Genomic DNA, 22,128 nt, shown 5'->3' with positions numbered 1-22,128 from the left:
GATTTCCAAAATTTCGTCCTTATGTAGAAACGCCGAAAAAGTGAATGAAAGACGGAAAAAGAGAAACGCAGTGTTGTATTATTTGTATTAATCAAACCACTGTTCTCATATTGTGTATTATTTCACTACGTTTCGGCCGATGTAACTTCCGCCCGTCTTTATGCGTATCTTTTAAAAGTCTGGAATCTTTCTGTGGAACTGAGGAATCTGCAAAGAATTTCGAACGGAAACCTTTCTTTAATTTGCGGATGTAGCATGCTGTTGGCCAGGGCCACGTACAAGTCTTAATTCGCAATTCGTATTGCCTGCACTTAGAATTGAACCTTCATCATGCAGAAGATTGTACCTTACGACAACATTTTACCTACTACTTTATCTGTTTACGCAATTTTCTGCTACATTTAAAGGAACATCTTGTGAATGAAAGTTTATATTATTCCAATCTGTGATCATATTTCGGAGTATGTGTGCTCCCCTTCTTCGAGAATAAATCAGATTTTCATGAAACATAGATAAGTCAATGATATGAATTGGTGATCAGATATGGTTTTGTTCAAAAATGTTGTGATAGATTAATAACTAGGGCTGTGACAACAGCATATTATTTTCATTGTTTTGACTTAAGTGTATATCCGTTAATATCTTATATGTCTTTATATTGAGTGATGTGGTTATCGGTTGATTAACTGTGTCTAACTGTGTCCGATATATACTCGAGACTCAAAATAATTAAAAGAATATGCTGTTGTCATAGCCCTTAGAATAACCTAGTTTTGAGAAAATCAGAAGAACGATGTCATAAAGGAATTTCTGTACAGCGTTATAACAAAATAACAAAATAAAAGAAAATGAAATGCATTAATAATGCAGCAAGAGGATAACCGTACAACGAAATTCAAAAGTAAACAATTAAAGTAACTTCAATAACAAAAACTATTAATACGTTTTAATTAAATACGATAACAAAAACTATTTATACGTTTTAATTAACTTCAATAACAAAAACTATTAATACGTTTTAATTAACTTCAATAACAAAAACTACTACTACGTTTTAATTAACTTCAATAACAAAAAATATTAATACGTTTTAATTAACTTCAATAACAAAAACTATTAATACGTTTTAATTAACTTCAATAACAAAAACTATTAATACGTTTTAATTAACTTCAATAACAAAAACTATTAATACGTTTTAATATATTCAATAACAAAAACTATTAATACGTTTTAATATATTCAATGACAAAAAATATTAATACGTTTTAATTAACTTCAATAACAAAAACTATTAATACGTTTTAATTAACTTCAATAACAAAAACGTGCCTTATTCAAAAGTGGTTGTATTTGTTAACAAATAATTGTTTTACACTCAACTCAATCCCACTACTTGGCACTTATTGATTAAACGTGAACTCGTTCATCCCTTACGAATAGAAGACAGCTTACATCGTTGACGTCGACTATTGTATGAACATTTTAATTGTGTCGTTAAGAATAACGAGAGAAATACATTTAGATAACATACCCTTCAAAATATTGAGTACTAGCAGGGTCTCTTGACGTTGCTCGGGATTGAATGATGATGGACGAATGTTTCACACTCCCATACTTCTATTGCCATCGAAATCAGTAGAATCTGCCATTTTCTTTCAGTCAGTCGATTGATTGACTGCTCTAGTTGGTACCCCCTCGCGTTGCTCCGGAAAAAAAGATTCACATGCCTCCACGTAGTGACTTATTCATCAATACATTGAAGTCTACATTGCACTGTAATGCATCCACTGTTGATTTATATATATCGATGACTTCGTTCAGTCTCGAAAGACAAAGGATACCCCCTGTCGAGGCAATTGCGCGTGTAATTGTCTGACAAGAGTTGCGTAATCCCCAACCACACCTCTCCTGAATCGGTACTGCTTGAGTGTAGTTCCAAGACGACTGGAAAGAATGCCAGGATAAGCGGAGAGCACATACAACAGCTGGAAATTCCAAATGGTCACCCATTTAGTACTGACCAGGTTCAACGTTGCTTAACTTCCGTGATCCAGCAGGAGCAGATATGTCAGCGTGATTATGCCGTTCTATATAATGGCTTGAATTAAAGTTTAAAATGCAAAAGTCAAGTATCATGCTTCAATTGTGTTCAAAACAGAAACATTCATTTTGAACGCACTCTAGTCATATCAAAGAACTTACTGTTGATTTTATATGCCTGCTCTTACTACTTGAGCGGTTATAATGGCTTGAATTTTAGTTTAAAATGCAAAAGTCAAATATCATCGTGCAATTGTGCTTTAAACAGAGGCATTCATTTCGAAAGTGGCCCTGTCATATATAAAAAGCTATTGTTGATTTTATATGTCGCGCATTTTAACTTTTGTGACAATATAAACATTCCAAATGCACTTATGATGTTAAGCTGTGTAAGGTTTTAACTTTGGTAAAACTCGCCTGTTCTTTCTTTTATCGAATTATTTTGATTATCGATTATCAATACCTATCGAAGACATTACGATACTAAATCTGTGTAAGAGCACCGTAAGACACATAAAGTATTTTCGTGTCAAATTTCATGAAAACCGGCCCCACAGTTTTGGAGTCCATAGGGAACGAAATCTCATACACACAAAGTTCCTTTTATATAATTGTAGAAATTTCTGTCATATATGTGAATGCTGCAGCTCGGGTTATTCATTTGTCTTGGCAGATTACACAATCGACTCCGCAGTTTGTTTCAGATGATATCTATTCGTCTCTACATTCTCTTACGTAACGACGACATTTTGCTGGCCTGTCTCTATTGTATATTCTGTTTACGGGAGGTGTAAACTTGACCTACAATCCGTAACTGCTTCCCTTGTAAAACATTTGAATAATGAACTCGTTTAGCTTAAACCACAGAACATATTTATTACTTTCTCCTCCTTTGTGTTAAAACTAGTGATGGGCCGATTCCAATATTTTTCCGGATTCCGATACAATTACCGATTCCGTACCAAATTCCGGATTCCGATACTATTACCACTTCTGACTCCAATTCTTTATAAATCTCTAAATATTTAAATATAGAGTGGTTATTTCCCCCGATTTTTGTAAAAAAAAAAAAAAACGTGTTAAATATTCAGATATTTTCCTAACCATAAAATTACATTTATGGAGGATGGTCTATAGATTTTAGCTTTACTGGTATTTTAAAATCAATAAACGTTTATTATTTTATCATTATTGCCAACAATGACAGATTTTTCTTTAAACAAAATCAAATAAAACATATTTGTCGATTTTTCCGATTTCTTATTCCGTTTCTGATTAATCGTCTCAACGCTAGTTAAAACCCAAGCTGAACAAAGTTTATTCCTTAGAACATTCCATCTGTTGTACTAGATACTATGAGTCCGATTCCGAACTGATGACCATCTTTAAGTCTACTGTAAACAAATACTTATCGAGTCGTTCTCTTAGAAAATCAATTAGTCTTAAGTAATCTTCTACTCATTCAATATGTGTTTCTAATCCGCTCGTGACGGTGATCATCATTAAATCCTCAAACATTTTAACCGTTATCCTGCAATGCTCTCAAGTCTTGATAATGGCAATCCATAAAAAAAGAGGTTTCCAAGTACTGACGTCAAATATTGTACGAATACTGTTGCAACGTTACACACGTCTTCACAGCCGTTAACATGTAGACACTAGGGACCCAAAACGTTGTAGCAGAGTACGTTGCAAGGAACATAAAGCAAGTAATAACTCGACTCTTTCTTTTTTTACAACATTTATTTCAGGATACTTTCTCGATTAAAATATGTAATCTTGCTCCTCTTCCCTTATCTTTGTCTTCCCAAAGGTCCTCGTCTGTTTGTACACGCGTTATTTTTATAGTCTTTTCTTTTCCTCTACCGTGACGGACTTTCTACACGAATTCACATTTACACAGGCGAGACTGTGCTATGTTACATCGTGACTGTCTTTAAAAATAATAGTACACACATTCACTTGGATAAAATACGTTTCTTTAAATTATAAACAAATTTCATTCAGCTGTTTCTGATTTTTGTAAATCAAGGCGCACATGTCCACACAGCTAAAAAAATAATAATAAATAACCTAACGCGCCTGATGATTGCGCAATTAGCATAAAGCCGTTCTCGATTGTAGCAACTATTCGTTTTATTCTTTTATTAATATAAATCGCTCGTAACAATTCATGAAGCCACTTTATGTAAAGAGCTAACAAGAAAGAACGCTGATTATTGTAAAGACAGGAGATGCGTACTAACCTCTAGACCAACGAGTCAAACAAGCTGGGACAATAGAAAAGAAAAATTGATCAGAAAATACCGAGGAAAACATGCTATAATACTCTCTGCAGAAAAGTCTTGGATAAGCAACATCACGTCTGTGAGGGAGATATTGCAGTGAATAAAGAAATTGTGGGGCAATCAAATTACATATACGTTTCTACAATTTATCAAGAGCCTTCAAATGAGACACAGATTCTCTAGCCAAATATAACAACAGCACTCCATAAATGCCCTGATAGAAGATTTGAAGAGATAGTCAATAGACATGTGCTACGAAGTCAAGGAAGGTTTATGATAAATACTAAGGAATGTGGTTTCATTGCTGTGGTTTGCGATTCCTCTCTTAGACACGTCTTTGCTTGACACTGACACTGGCAGAAGCAAAACTATCAAATCACAGCGGATCCTGAAACAGATTACTCATGGATTATCAGCAGAATCTTAATACTAATACTTCAAGTGTAGCTGTCCATGGCTTTTTTCGTATAAGCCAGAAATCTGTTGCCAATCAATCAGAAAACTTAGTGACTGTTAGCAGCACCAGACTTTTCTTAGTCGGTCCAATGTTGGTCTTCCACCCTGGCATTACCTTCTTTGTTTTTACGAATGTTGGTTTCTTACCGGTCGCTCGAGACATCCTTACTGAGGAATCCTGATGCGGTCGCCGATGATTATCTTTATCCAACCAGATTGCGTTCTTTTTGGAGCTGGGTTTCACCACTTTCTGGCGTTGCAGCAGCTAGCAGCAAGTAAAATTTGTATTGATTGTGCTTCTGTTCGCTTGAATATATACTGAATTATCTCCCTTAGATTTATACAAAAAATGAAGTTCTACTTATAATATAGACGATGAAATACAGACATAATGATGGGTATTGTTATATTTAATAATAGCATGGTTACCCGTCTTTGCTTGATTGCAATAACAGAAAAACGTTAAATATTCTTTGTAACATCTTTTAAGCCCGCAACCTTTCTTTTTCTCTCTTTATTATTCTCTCTATTTCATCTTTTCCTTCCCTCATCTCCCTCTTTCCTCCCTGTTTCTCATCTTATCCCTTCCTTTATCCCCTCCCCGATTCTTATCTTTCTCCCTCTATTCACTTATAGACTCTTTCTCTCTATCAACCCGTCTCTTTATGACAGGTACCATTTTATGATGGGAAAATGGCTGAAAAGATCGACTTTCCGTCTAATTTGTATATTTTCACCCAGAAAATAATCACTATTTCATATTACGTTCTTATTCTCTTCGCGAAAATGGGGGCATGAATATAAAAGCTTTTTGGGTGTTTTGGCTATTTTTTTCTGTTTTACTTTTAATTAGACAAAGACAAACAGGCAACTGTTTTTTAAATAGTAGATTATTGAACCATTTTGTGAATGTGATTAAACCTTTATATACTCAAAACTCTTTTGCAGAATTTTCTTTTGGAGTCATACTAACCAGTGACTAATAACATAATATGCACTTATAAGAAGAAAAAAAACATGTGATGTCCTTACACTTGTGTGAATAGGTAGATTATCATCTATATCAAATTTCATGTTCTTAGGTTGTAGCTATTCGTATATATTTGTATATATTTGTATGTATTTGTATTATATGTTTATGCTTTTATTTCATGTTCTTAGGTTGTAGCTATTCGTATATATTCGTATATATTCGTATGTATTTGTATTATATGTTTATGCTTTTATCCCACTTGGGGAAATTAAGACCTCCTGGAGACATGCGTTTAATAATTACAACATAATTGTCGCGCGCTACTAAGCGGTTGGTCTAAGATTGTTTCAATATAATTGCTTAACGTCGAGAAAATTTAGAAAAGTACTTGTATGGGTATCTTTTAATGGAGGCTTCAAGCAACAAAAACACATATATAATGCGTCTCTGAAAATATATAAATAAAAATATAACTTATGTCTGTGAGAAATAAATCATTTTGAGTTGCCGTTTAAAGTTTAATTGGCTTAATTTTCAGTCTCTAGAGAGGACGGATACTTGTAAATCAATGGTTACGCAAGTATTACCGTGTCTCCACTGATCAGGAATTGGATACTATGTCAAGTAGATGCCCATAACGACAAGAAAAACTAATAAGCAACGAAAGATTGGCGTTGTTACTGAATTTTCCTTCTCCTATTGATATGTTCAGGAAAAGTATAGATTTTTGAAGTAGCTGAGTGGCTTTGGCTACTGTAATCGAGTAATACAATCTTGAAAGTCTTATTAATGAAAAGTTTTCGTAGTTGTAGCTGGTAATATGCTTAGTTACGTTGAGACATCGGTTCTCGCCAGATCACCGAAGTTCAGCAACGTTGAACCTGGCCAGTACCAGATGGGTGACCATTTTGAAAAGTGAGGCGCTGTACGTACCGCGGTTGGGAAACTGGTGCGGTCTATCATTCTCTCGAGGGTAGATGGGCCTCTCTTAAGCAATAGTAGGAAACCTACCTCATAATTACGTCACGATAAAAAATACTCTTGATAGCCCTGGCGAAGCATCAAGTATTCGGCTAGGGACAAGATTTGAATTACACTACAAACTTGTGTAGTGAGTTCAATAAATAAAAATAAAATAAAACAAATAACGACGAATTTAAAACAATTTTTAGCAAATTGTTTTTTACTTATTAAACCTAAAAAGAATTGATTTAAAAATTCAGATTTTTTTCAATGCAAGTTCATCACACAACTAAGTGTTTCGTTTTGTTTTTTTCTGATTATTCTTTATATAAATTATAAAGGAACAGACTTAAACTTGCACTTTTTTTAAATTTTAAAATGAAGCTATAAGAAAAAAATTACAGTCTCTTTTCAAAATGTCTTTTTTTAATTATAAAATAAAATAGACAATTTGAAACTGTAAGCAGAGAGCCATGTTTTTTTGAAAGGTTTTGAGGTGGAAGTGGTTTTAATGATTTTTATCTGATAAAAAGCGAATATAAAGGAAGATAATTCTTTTCTCATTAATAATTGTTTGCGGTGATGATGCTTTTGTGATTCTGTACGTACGGACAAGTAAATTAATATTTAGCTCGGTAAAAATATTATAACACAATTGATATACACAAAAGCTTCATGGAAAATGACGATTAAAACAATACAATAAAATAATAAATTAAGCCGGATGCTAGCAACTATTTTCACAGTTCCATTGCAATACGTCTGTCACTGATTTTAGTACTTCACGAAAGCTTTTCACTTTACGTAGTTTCTCACTTTCGTATCTTAATTTTTGCGTGCATTTTTCTCGGAGGTTTTCTCTTTCTCCCTGTTAGAGTTACCTTTTATGTCTCTAATAAATTGCCTCCCAATGAGGCAAGAGTTAGATACGAGGTAAATCCAGTTTCTCTAAAAATGGATCTACAATCGGACCACAAATCAAAATCATTACACTCTAGGAGGACTCTTCTAACACTGACCGATAACAAAATAAAGTGTAGTACCAGATCAAGTAACCCACTTTGCTCCTAACCGAAATATCTGTGTATTTAAACCTCTTCGGATACAACGGAATTGCGTCACTCTTGCTGCATTGATAATTTCAGAAACAACCTTACAGATGGTCTTCATTATATCTAGAGATAGGAGTCCACAACAGCTGACAGTGAAAATAAATTGCATCGTGGAAAGAAATACCTACTTGACATTGTCGACCGCTTCGTTTGCATGAATTGACATTATCTCCGTATGTCTCCTGTAAAACACTTTCCTGTTTCATTTGGGATATCTTATCGTACATGTTGTTGTCGTTTTTTTATCTTTACAAAATTCAGAGACAAATTAAGATTGATTAAATAAACTCATACGGTAAATTAAAACAATATAATTAAAAAAACAAATTACTTCAAGTGCCTTCTGCAACTAATGTGTGTTACATTCGTCACGTTCGAGAATTATCAACGCCGGACCTCGTTCGAATATTGTACTGTCAGTTTCATTTGTTGAGAAGAATGAACACGCATTTTCATGGAAATCTGAGACGATAGGAAAAAATTAGGTTTAACTATTTATTAACTAATGATGCCCAAAACGAGGATTACTTACTCGGTGTCGAAAGGAATGCGAGGCCTTTGAATAGGTCATGGGCGGACTCGTAAGAATGCAGTCGAAGTTGGATTTTTAATCCCTAAAGAATCAACAGATATTCTGAATATTACAAGGCATTAGAATAAGGGGTCACCAACGCAACTGTCGAAATCCTATGAGTATTTTATCTTCCGACTCCGCAATAAGGCCGAAACTGAATTCATTCACACACACACGCGCATATATATATATATATATATATATATATATATATATATATATATATATATATATATATGATGAAAATAATGGAAATAGTATTCCGACAAAATAGAGAAAATAAAAAGGAACAAACCGTATTATGTGTTCATCGGAAATATAGACGAAACGTTGATGAACACATAATACGGTTTGTTCCTTTTTATTTTCTCTCTCTCTCTCTCTCTCTCTCTCTCTCTCTCTCTCTATATATATATATATATATATATATATATATATATATATACACACACATGTGGGGATGAGCGTGCGTGTGTGAAAGGGAAATGTGGTTTGCTTTAAGTATTCCTTGTAAACAAATATGTAAGAATATAGAAAGGCTACAGCAATGCAGGAAGCTGGGTGTTTAAGTGATGTTACGTATGAACAAAAATAGACAAACGAACGAAGTTCTTGTATATTTTTTTCTTCGTATATCTTTTTATTTAAGAAAAATCACAAATACAAATCGGTATATACAGCCTTACTGTTATAAAGAACAAAAATGGTGGAAATCCCAAATAATTCGAGAACAACATGTTTTTTTTTTTTCAAGAAAGAAAGAAACCAGAAAAGTAAAAATGTAAAAACGGAATCAGAGGTGGGTTTAGTTAAGGTTTACAAACATTATTTTTATCTTTTTTTGTTTGATAATGGAATCATTGTATTATTTTTATATATTGATACATAATGTTTCCTTATATACTATCATTAGCCTGGGTGCCCGGCGTTGCCCGGGTGTTTGAAGGTGTGTGTTGAGGACAAAAAAAGTGGTAGGAGGAAGGCAGGCTCGAATCCCTACCGCGAAGGAGGAAAAGAACTTAAAAAATGAAAACGTGATGTCTTTGCTGTTGCGCCCATCGCCAAAGCGGAGGTGACGGAGATTTAAATTACGAAAATATTGGCGAAAAAAGCGACCTACCTTTGTAAAAAAGTGTCTAGTTTCGAATGGAGAAATTAATATTTTGGACCAATTTTTCGATATTTGTCGTCCGAATAGTCGGCTTCAAAAGCATATTGATCTCCTGAAAATCCATCGCATCTGTCGACATACATACATACATACATACATACATACATACATACATTAAAAAGGACAGGTGATATTCATATTATAGATTATTGCTCTTTATATTATACTTGCAATTTTACTATTATTGTTTATTCATTTATTTATTATTTAGGTTAATTTTTGCGAATAAGAATATCAGTTAGTATTGTATTTAGGCCGGAAGTAACACTTAACAACGAAACTTGTTAAACTTATTTATGTGTTGTCAGGTAAACGGTGCTAAACGTAAATATTGTCATGTTCATAATTTAATATTAAATTTTCTACGATTTTATTTTGATAAGAAAATTAGATTTTGTCTGTGTGTTGTGATTAAATTTGGTGATCTTGTATTTTCTTATATATATATATACCCAATGCTTTCTTATTTTATTTTCTTTTCTTTATTATAACTGTTTATGTCTTATTATCAGGGTTTATCCGTAACTATACGAAGCAAGGTCTAATCAGTAATGACTTTGCCATGCGAACGCTGCTTGATACTTTATTTATGTATTTTTTTTGTGTTTACTTATATAATTTTCTTATTTGTTGAATTATTAGCATTTTATTTTATATTTTATTACTTATTTTATTAATTTTCTCTTTATTTTTTGTGTTTTTTTAATTCACTCATCAATTTTAAGTTTGTGTATCTTTTTTTCTTATTTATCTGATATATTATTAGTAATGTGAGAATACTTTTTAATAATCTTAGATATTTCATTATTTTATAACTGGTCTTTGTTAATATATTATTATGTTTTCAGTTTATTTTTATTATTTATTATATATTTATTATTATTTATTTATTTATAATTTTCTATTAAATTTTCTTTAGTTGTTTTCTATTTGTATAAATATGATAATCTGTCTTGGAGTTATGCGACATATTTTCCGTTGACACTACGGTTCATGTTAGATCAGAAGTTAGATTAGAAGTTAAGCAACGTTGAGCCTGGTCAGTACCAGTATGGGTAACCATTTAGCAATTTCAAGTGCTGCACGCCTGCTTAAATCGGCATTGTTTCAACTCATCTATGACTTTTTCTTGCTAATGGACCTAATCAATGCTGATTGAGGTGGGGTTTTAGATTGCGCAACCCTTGCCTCACAATTACACGTTTATATATTATTTTATTACTAGCATTTCAGCATGGCGTTGCCTAGGGTGTTTGGATGTGTATGTTGAACAAAAAAAAAGAAAACCGGGGAAAACCTGACGTCCTTGCTGTTACGACCACTGCCAAACCGGAAGTTTCGTATGTCAAAATTAAGGCAAGATAATCGAAAGAACAGGATCACTTTTAAAAATATCGGCAAAAAAGTGACTCCCTCCAATTGAAAAATGCCCTGTTGAAGGTAAAGATATTAATGTTTTTAGCCAATTTTTCGATATTTGTCGTCTGAAAAGTCGAACTTACCATACGATACTGATCTTAGTAAAATCCGTCGCCTTTGTCGAAAGTTTTAGGCAGACATGCAAACATACATACATACATACATACATACATACATTCATATATTGGTAACTAAACATTTTCGACCCAAACCGATTAAAAATCTTACCTTATCTCTCAATACACTTTATGTCAAATTTCAAATGTTTAGACCAGAAATTGTCTAAGTAATTTAGTAGAGACCGCAGAGGTCAATTTTTTTAAAAATTTTGACCCCTATTATAACCCCTTAACATTTATTGTTTTGAGGTCAAATCAAATTATTAAGTAATATCCATGTCCAAGGAACCTATATCTTAAATTTCAAGTATTTATACTCAAAACTGGTTGCGGAGTTTGGTAGATTTCTCAAAAGTCAAATCGTTGAACTTTGACCGCTTAACAGCCAAATTTCTGGCCAACGGCTTACAAAGATTTTTCAAAACCTCTACATTCTGTATATCAAATTTCGAGTCTGTAGCCTACAAACTGACAGAGTTATTGCATAGGGAAATGTACACACACACATACACTTTCACTTTTATAGATATATAGAAGATTAGAAGTCAGCCAGGGTTTGCCCGCGTGTTTGGAGGTGTATGTTGATCAAAAAAAAAAAAAGAAAAGAAAAAAACGGTCAATTTTTTTAAAATTTGACCCATATTATGGCCCCTTAACATTTATTATTTGGGGCTGAAATAAAGTGTCCAAGTAACTCATATCAAAAGTCAAATCGTTGAACTTTGACCCCTTAACAGCAAAATTTCTGGCCGAAAACCGATCACATCAATTTTCCCAAATCCCAGTAGCCTTTATATCGAATTTCGAGTCTGTAGACTAAAAATTGACAGAGGTATTTCGTAGGGAAATGTACTCAGACATACAGACACACACAGACACGTTCACTTTTATAGGTATACTTGCATGGGTGATCGGCTTTGCCCGGGCGTTTGGAGGTGTATGCTGACAAAAAAAAGGTCAATTTTTTCAACTGTGACTCCTATTATGACCCCCTTAATATTTATTGTTTTGGGCTCGAATAAAGTTATTAAATTAGATCCATGTCCAGGGAAGCTATATCTAAAATTTCAAGTTTTTAGACCCCAAAATGTCGGAGTTGTTTGGTAGAGTTCTCAAAGGTCAAATCGTTGAACTTTGACCCCTTAACAGCCAAATTTCTGGCTAAAAACCAATCACATCGATTTTCCCAAATCTGAGTAACCTGTATATCAAATTTTGAGTCTGTAGACTAAAAATTGACAGAGTTATTGCGTAGGGAAATGTACACAGACACACAAACACAGATACACACAGACACTTTCACTTTTATATATGTATAGAGAGAAGATTGATAGATAGGTAGATTTAAAAATTCTAAAAATTGACAGAGTTATTGCGTGGGAAAATGTACACAGACAGACACACAGACAGACACACAGACATACAGACACGTTCGCTTTTATATATATACTAGCATGGGTGACCGGCGTTGTCCGGGTGTTTGGACGTGTATTCTGAGAAAAGAAGGTCAGTTTTTTAAATTTGACTCCTATTATCACCCCTTGACATTTATTGTTTTGGGCTGAAATCAAGTTATTAAGTTAGATCCCTGTCCAAGGTACCTATATCTAAAATTTCAAGTGTTTAGACCCAAAATTGTCGGAGGTGTTTGGCAGAGTTCTCAAAAGTAAAATCGTTGAACTTTGACTCCATTAACATCCAAATTCTGGCCGAAACCCGATCACAAAGATATTCCCAAATCTCGGTATCCTGTATATGAAATTTCGAGTCTGTAGACTAAAAATTGACAAAGTTATTGCGTAGGGAAATGTACAGAGACAGACACACAGACGCGTTCACTTTTATAGATATATAGATAGATAGATTAAACAAAAATATATACGTATATATAAATATATATGGAAACAATTTAGTGTTTACTGTAAACTTTTTACGCAAATATTATGCAAATATAAATCATATAGGATGTCTGCATGAATATAATTACACGTATTGGTTAACTAAATGTGATGATCTCATAAGAAAACCGAAAAAAAAACTAATAGGGAATTAATTAAAATGAATGTTCAAAAGAATATGCAAATTAGCTAGATCTTTTGCTAGTGAATGCATTTCCACAACCCATATATAAGAAAATTGTATTTTCTTTTGAAATAAATAGAAAAGAGGGTTTTAATATGAATATCAATGCATACAAAAGAAAAAAATATAGGAGTATAGAAGATAGATAGATAGAAGATAGATATATTTTCTCCTTGTAAATTTACTATTTTAACTGTTATGCGTAAATCTAAAATTGTGTGCGATAAGATTTAATGAAGGAAATATATTGGAATCAGGCATAAATATATACCAAGAGTTTGGGAAGAGGCCGGTAATGGTGTAGCTATATTCAAATGGCTGTAGTGAGAGGTAGCGCCAGGAAGAATGTAGATTAAAAAACGGGAGTAATGGCGTATCTATAGAAGGAGTTTGATAGAGTTCTCAAATGTCAAATCGTTGAACTTTGACATGTTAACATCCAAGTTTCTGGCCGAAAACCGATCATATAGATTTTCCCAAATCACAGTACCCTGTATATCAAATATCCTGTCTGTAGACTAAATATTATCAGAGTTATTGCGTAGGCAAATGTACACAGACAGACACACATACACACATACACGTTCACTTTTATAGATATATAGATAGATTTGTTGATAATCTAAATTTATGCCCATATTTTTGGGCGTTGGTATGTTGGTTTCTGTTGAACTTTGCGATATATATACTATAGTAAGTACATGATTTGTATATGATTTTCGTAGAGTGATTTGTTTTGCAAAGAGAAATATAATAAATTTATAACATGAAATCCGCAGTTTCTATTTAACCAAGAGATAAAATGCTAGCAAGTTCTGATGTCACATGATATCTTGTCTCTTGATTGGGGTATATCCATTTTTACTTTGCATTCGATGTCCACATTCCGCCCTCGATCAATTAACTGTCACGTGGGACATTTTTCTGGTAGGCGATTTATAATCACGAAGAGTACGCTTTACAACAGTGACAGAAATCTAAGACGAAGATATTTATAAACGTATTCACTCAACTTGGAAAGAGAGGTAAAAAAAAGTTAGCGATGAATTAATACGAGATTCCATTCATAATTCGTCCTCCTACCGTTCCAGCGTTATAACGAACAATTGATTTTCTCGACTACACGCTTGAATAACTGACGGAAACAGAGGCAATAATATTATTTATTCTCCGGAAATCGTTTTAGATTATCACTTTCGATTATTCCCTGGGGTCACATTTTAATCCCAAATATGAAATCATTCCGCAAGTTATATCGCCCATTTGTAACTCCAGCATTTTAATATCGCAATTACTCTTAGATCCTCGTTATCTACCTTTAATACTTCGGCCTTTACTGAACTTGAGAGTAGTAGAAAGTATCGTGTAACTCCTCATTCCATAAACATCCAAATTGAAGCAATGCCACCGGATTCATTTGGACGTTGAACGTAGCAAGTTGGTTCATTGACATACATCGTAAATGAATAAAAAATGCAAATCAAATCAAGGAACACTCAGCTTGGTTAAAATCATCACAATGTTTTTTTTACTATTGATACAAATATTTAATAGTCCTAGTTTTCTTTCTTTTTTTTAATTTTACTGAGGCATTTCCCATTTTATTATAAAAAAACGACGTCTGTTCAGAGGTTTACAATTTCAGAAAAAAGTTCAATTACATTGTTTTTCTCGGTAAAATATAATCCACGAATTTGTTGTGTTCTGTAAATTCAAGCAATTGAAGCAAAAATCAGATTTTTTTTTTACAATTCCTCAATCGGCATAATAAATGGTATATGGGTTTCATAACCTTTTTAAAATACGAGGTGAAAGTCTTGCTTTCGTTCGGGGTGTACATAAAATTGGCAATAGCCTTCCAAACTATGTTTTGTGAGAAAGCTATGTTATTTTAGGTGATTTACTTTTTGTTTAATTTATAGTAATAATTATGTTTTCTCTTGTTCCAGTAGCAATCCTTTTTCCATTTTCTGTTATTGTCCCACACTGCATTTATTTTGGTTATGAGCGTCAATTAATAACACGACGAGGACACTGGTCAATGTCAATAACGGACCGCGGCGCAAATTTATGAAACGATCTAGTGGTCACCCGCCAGTTACAAAGTCTGCTCTCAGTGTACAGAATCCAAGATCTCAGTCAAGGAGTAATTGATAATTTTCATCGATCGGGAATCAGCCCTAGTCTAAGCAATCATCATATTTGAAAATATATATATTTTTAGTTTCGTATATGTAAAAATGTGTAATAGACTATAACCATTGATGTTATTTGGGTTAATATGGATGTATATATTATAAATAATAAATTAATTAATAAACAGAACCTTTCAGACAGAATATACTTAAATTAATGGAATTTCTTAATACGTGTATGTGGGTTTTAGTGACTTTATTTCTAAATTCAAAATGACATAATGAAAGAAAAATCTAAGGTATTAGCAGGTCCTCTTCCAACTTTTGGATTTTTAATCCTGCCCAAACGCATTTTATTTCCTTTTGGTGAATTATTGTTGCTATTTCTTCCGATGACTTCAGAGCAAAACAGACTGATATAATAACTAAGTGATTGATCTTGTGCTACGAAGCAGATATTTTCAATAATGCTAAGTGTCAATTGAATTAAAAGAATAAATTGTAAGATGATCAAAATCATGAAATTTGGAATATAGACTTTTTTCATTCATTATATGATTTGTAATTACATTGAGCTCCTTAAATAATCATTGGTATATATAAAAATGACATATAAGTGAATAAAATATTTCCACAGATATATATATATATATATATATATATATATATATATATATATACCAGTCATTGACTGGGTTCAAAAACAGCCTACAGAAAATGGAATCTGATTTATGAAAGTATGGTAGGTTATGAAAAGGAAGGGTTTTAAAGAGATAGCTTCGAATTTGGGGTATCAAAACCAAAGCAGAATATGATGAAAGTAAAAATAAAATAGATAACCCCCATAATTTAGTGTAACATACCTGTTCACACTGAAAAACTTATCACAATATTCTGTGGATCTATATTAAAAAACCTTGTTAAACTTTGTGACATATTTCCATTCTATGGAGGTCAGGCGCGAACGAACACCCCATAATTGTATTATACCATATTTCTGCAAACTGAAACATAATTATCAAAGTATACTTACACAGGTAGATATGAAAAGTCTTTATTAAAGTGTGTGCCTATTTCCATTCTATGGAGGCCAGGTGCGAACGCAGACCCCACAATTTTATTATACTATCCCTATTTTTAGTTAAAACATATTTATCAAAGTGTTATTATGTACATCTATATCAAAAACACTTGCAAACGTGTTTTTTTTTAAATTTTTTATTTCCATAGATTATGAACCAGGCGCGTACGAAGACCCCACAATTTTAATGAATCCTCATTATGCCAGATCAAACATACGCATTCCTGTGTCTCGATACATCTTCTATCATTATATGTGATCAGTTTTCTATAATAATCAACCATATAGGAGTCTTAATTTTTGTGGATGCTGCTTATTGTGATTTTTGTTACCAACAATGTGACAGTTCTTTAACTTATAAATGCATATTTGCGCATCTTAGAAGAACAGTTTTAGTCGATTTACGCCGGCAAAGTTCTATGTACTTCTAAAACTTTGACCTCTTAGCAGCTATTTTTACTTGCTAATTATCAAATCGAATTTGTTCCGCAGGTCAAAATGAAGTTTCAATTGACAGAGGACTTCGGTAGAGATCGTTTCTCACAGAGACCGGTCACTAATATATATATATATATATATATATATATATATATATATATATATATATATATATATATATATATATATATATTTATATATATATATATATAGATATATATATATATATAGATAGATAGATAGCTAGAGCTAGCTAGAGTATAAGTTTTATCAGTTTTCATGAGCAGCAATGTTCAATAGTAAAGGGTACGTTCACTAGTAAATATCTGATGGTTTTTGTTTGTATACCATGCTTAACACATATTCAGAAAAAATTTGGTCATAATGTCAGTGTATTCGATCAAATGATATGAAGATCTGCTTTTGCTAAAATAAATAATGTTGAAACAGTGAACATGTTTAATTTCTGATGCTGAATTGAACAAAGTGATATAACATAATAGAAATTGAATCGAAATCAAAATCTAATCTGAAATTTATATAATTTTTTTTTGTATTTCTGCTTATTTTATTGTGTTACCTATAAATTATGTTTATTATTCGTTTGCTTATTTGAAGCTATTTCATCTAGCAAGCACTTTAAGGAAAAACAGGACTGAAGAAAAACCAGGACAACTTCTACTCTTACTTCCCGGTGTCTGTTTTGTCTGATTTGTTTTTTCTCCACGGAAATACACCGAATTCAATAGATTTGCTTCCGAATTTTAGTTTAGACCTGTAAAGTTGATAACGATGCGACGATTACGAGTGTAGTGTTCGAGTTCTGCTGGTTCTGTTAGAGCGCTTTCATTAAGATTGACGAATAATGTTTTCGGGGTTTATCCAATGCCAATATGATTCTGCAAAAAAAAAAATTGAATTAATAAAGGCCATCGAATTAGCCTAATCAGAAAATTCTGTTTTCCAATTTGATTTTATTGTATTCCTACGTTTTTAGTGACTTGTATTTTCTTCACTGATTTTTCTGATACTCTGAACATTCGTCTTTATTTTTTTCCTTCCCTACTTTTTATATTTCTACTACCGTAATTTTATTTTTGTTTTTACTCTCTTTAATTTAATCGGTCGTCTATCATCTACTCTTCTATTTCTTCTAATTTTCGCATTCCTATTTTCTAATTATTTTGTTGTCGCTTCTTTCTGTCGTCCTCTTTTCGTTCTCTGCTTGTTCTCATTCTATTTTCTTTGTTCTTCTTTTTTCTTAATCCTCCCCCTTTCTCTTTTGTATTTCCTTTTCATTCCTATATTATTAAACTTATCATTTTCTTCGTTTTCGCATGCTATTCGTTCTTGTTTTTCTTAATCTATTTTATTTCATATTCTTCTTCGTGTATTGACATTCTTCAGTTCTATATTTCTTCTAAATTTTATTCTTTCTTTATTTCATATTCTCTCCTAACTCTATTACTTTGTGATATCCAACCTCACGTAGTTAAGAAAAAAAAAAACCCGAATAACTTGTACTTAAACTTCTTTTTGAACTTTTCCTTCTTCTTCTTCTTCTTCTTCTTCTTCTTCTTCTTCTTCTTCTTCTTCTTCTTCTTCTCCCCCTTCTTAATCTTGTCCTGTATTTATATTTTCTTAAACTATTAACCTTTTTTTTATTATTACATTTTCACCCCATACAAGGCACATTGCCACTTTGGTGTAGGGGGCTACTAACAGGGGGAGCAACTACCGGGGTATTATGTAGGGATTTGGGCAGCAAGATGTTGGTTCACGTTGCACTTGAACTTCTGCACGTAAGTACAGTTTGGGAAGCAGGGACCTGGAATGGAATTCCAAAGTCTAGCGGTTCTGGGGAAGAAACTATTGGAGTAGAAAGATCTTTTACATATAGGGATCTCTACAGTGTGGAGGTGGGATTTTGCAGCCTGTCGGGTCTGTCGAGTGTGTTCACGTCGTGGGGGCACAAGTGCTTGCAGTTTGTCAGAGCATTCACCATTATAATAGTTGTAGAACAGGCAGAGGGATGCAACGTTTCGTCGATGGGACAGAGGCTGAAGCTTAGATGCCAGTGCAGGTCCTATCAGATTTGCGACTCTTTTTTGAACCTTGTCAAGGAGCGAGAGACTAGTAGCAGATGCACCAGCCCAAATATGACAGCAATACTCCATACATATCTGTTATTTAATTTCTCTCCTTCAACCTATTTGCATTCTTCTTCACTTTTTCCTTTTTTTATTTTTTTATTTTTGTTTTCGCCCTTTTCTTCAATTCCTCTTTTTCCTCTTTGTCGTTATTCTATATTTTTCTTCTCTTTATTCTTAAATAATAGAAATAAAAAAGGAACTTTTTCGCGTATTTCCTCTTTTTTATTTCTTAATCTTGTTCACTGTTATTTTCTAAAAAAAAAAAGGAAATATAATAAAATATTTCCTCTTCTTTTACGTCTATTTTTCTTTTTCTTTTATCTTCTCCCAAATCTTTCTCCTACTTCACTTTCATTTTTCATTTTTACTTTCTTGCGCTTTTACCAATTCTACATTTCTTTCTTTCTTTTCTTCTTCTTTTATTTCGTCTTCATCTTTCTTTATCATCCTCTTCTTATTTTTCTCATTTTTGATTTCTTTTTATTTTCCCAATTTTTCTTATTACTATCTCTTCTTCTCCTCAAAAATTCATTAATTTTTCTTCCTCTTCCCAACCTTCTAGTATTCACGCGAGGCTTCATGTTTTGAGAAGCTTCTAGGCTTGACCTTTACTCCCGATCTGAAATGGAACACATTTCCAAGGTCGCTGGAAAAATGGTAGGATTCTTCTACCGCTCCAGTAGATATCTCACTTCTGATGCAATTCTCTACCTATATAAAAGCCAGATACGGCCAATGATGGAGTACTGTTGCCACATGTGGGCTAGAGCTGCTAGAAACAGCTTATCCTGCCTTGATAGAGTTCAAAATATACTTCGTAGTTTAGTGGATGATGCCCTTTTCTCTTCCCTGCAACCTCTTTCCTACAGAAGAGACGTTGCGAGCCTGTCTCTGCTTTATCGTTATTTATTGGCAGGTGCTCGTCTGAGCTCCAATCTATAGACCCCCTCGCCAAACTTTCACGAAAAACATTCGTCTAACCAGAACCGCTATCAATAATTTCCCACACTCTTTATCTGTGCCTAAACCTAAATGTAGATTCAATGAACAAAGCTTCTTTCTTAGAACTATACGCCTGTGGAACTCTCTCCCGTTTGCCTGCTTTCCAGCTGACTAAAATCTGATTGTCTTCAAGACTAATGTAAACAAGTTCTTGATGACCGTCCCTCTATGTAATCCAACTTACAAAAATTCCACTACCTATGTTTCCTACGCCATAATCACATTGACTAATATATACCCATTAACTCTTATCCTCGAGTAGCCTCCGGGCCTTAATAAGTTGTGATCCCCATGTAAAAACAAATCGGCTTTGTATCAATCTTTCCTATCGCACAACCTGTTTTGTTTTCTTGCTATTCTGCCATATTTCTCAAAATCAATTAACATTAAGTAAAAAATATTCACTCGACTCTTTTTCCCAGCATTATTTCTAACCTGAGGTTTTACGTCAATTTGTTCAGCACTTTCTGCTCCATTCTCTCCGAAACCCTCTTTCTTCTGTCAACATTAAAAAAACCTTATATTTTAAATTCATATCAGTCATCAGTAGTGCTATTTAACTTTAACCATACCATTCTAATCGAGCATGCGCTGTTGTCAAAACCTATGTCTCCAATCAATATAGCAAAGCCCGATGCCTATTCCCGACGACGCTGACAAACATTGCTACACATTCTTCATATTTTTTCCCATCGGTAAACTCGGCGTACCTATCGCAAATCGACCGGTAATTGTATTGTATTTTTAACGACAAAGTTTTGTTTTGTTTTCTCCCTCTTCCTCTATGTAAGCGTCTCCCTTTTTCTCTATGTAAGCGTCTTTTTTTTTTTTTTTGTGTGTGTGTGTGTGTGTGTGTGTGTGTGTGTGTGTTATCAACAAATCTAGTTTTCATAGGTTAGACTTTTCTTTGTGGTTCTAATTCAACACGATTTCCGACCTGGCGAATGAAATGCAACTATTGTTTTTTTTTTTTTTTTTTTTTTTTTTTTTGCTTTGGTTGGAATCAGCGCTATCTTTAATCATTGGTTCCCGCCTTTTATCGTTTTTCTCCGCCTTTTGTCGTAATTTTTTTACACAAACGATGTTGTCTTAAAATATGCTATAACGACATCAGCATTTCAGCATTGATTACCACATTTGCATACAGGAAACAAGTTGATCAAGAATTGAGTGCTTTGGAATGCAATTTCAGCTGCAACACACACACACACACACACACACACACACACACACACACTTTCTCCTCGCCACATATCTATCTATCTATCTATTTATCTATCTATCTATCTATATATCTAAATCTTCAAAAGATTGCTGTTGAAATACATTCGTGAATAAATTTGAATACAAATTAAAACTAACCTGCTGTATGTGATATAGTGTTGATTCTTTATGTATGTAAACAGTATATTATTTAGCTCATCTAATTTTTTTCTAGGCAAAAATGGATTTCTCTAAGTTCTTGAGGTGGGAGAGTCCATGTCTGAATTTAAATAGTTTAAATATTATTTTAAAAAGGAGCTATGACATATTTGTATAAATATTTACTCACTTGGAAAACTTCAGAATAGTTATCGATTCAGGCATGTAAAGATAAACAACAAAAATCAAAATTCCTTTATTAAACACTTAAAGATTCAATTATCTACCAACCCGTATATTTTTGACGCGTGGAAACTGTTTTTAATATTTTAAAAATATTATGTTGTTTAAAATGCTTTATAATCAGAATAGAAAAGACTTAGTGGTGGAATTTAATTTCTGAAAGCTAACAGAACTGACTTAGCTAACTATAAAACGTTTGTCCGAATTACAAGTTCCTCGGACTAAGGAATTATGGTATTCTTAAATGTTACATTTTATGAATTAAACGCAACTCGATAGTCAAGCAACAAGCAAGCATTTATTTCTTGTATGTAATAAAACAGCTTAAATGAATTAAAATAATAAAAAAATATTGAAAGCAACTTCAGCACATTAAATGTATGCAGATCGATACATAATTACCTGTGTTTGTTATCAAGCATTTGGTGTTGCTTTTTGTTTACAATTTTTCGATTTCCAAATTTTCTACACTTTCCTTATTTAATTTTTTTTTCCAATATAATTTTCTCAATGC

This window comes from Euprymna scolopes, chromosome 2 (genome assembly GCF_053919585.1).
Source record: "Euprymna scolopes isolate OS-2025 chromosome 2, ASM5391958v1, whole genome shotgun sequence".
Taxonomy (NCBI): domain Eukaryota; kingdom Metazoa; phylum Mollusca; class Cephalopoda; order Sepiida; family Sepiolidae; genus Euprymna; species Euprymna scolopes.
Note: the sequence above shows the minus strand (reverse complement) of the source record.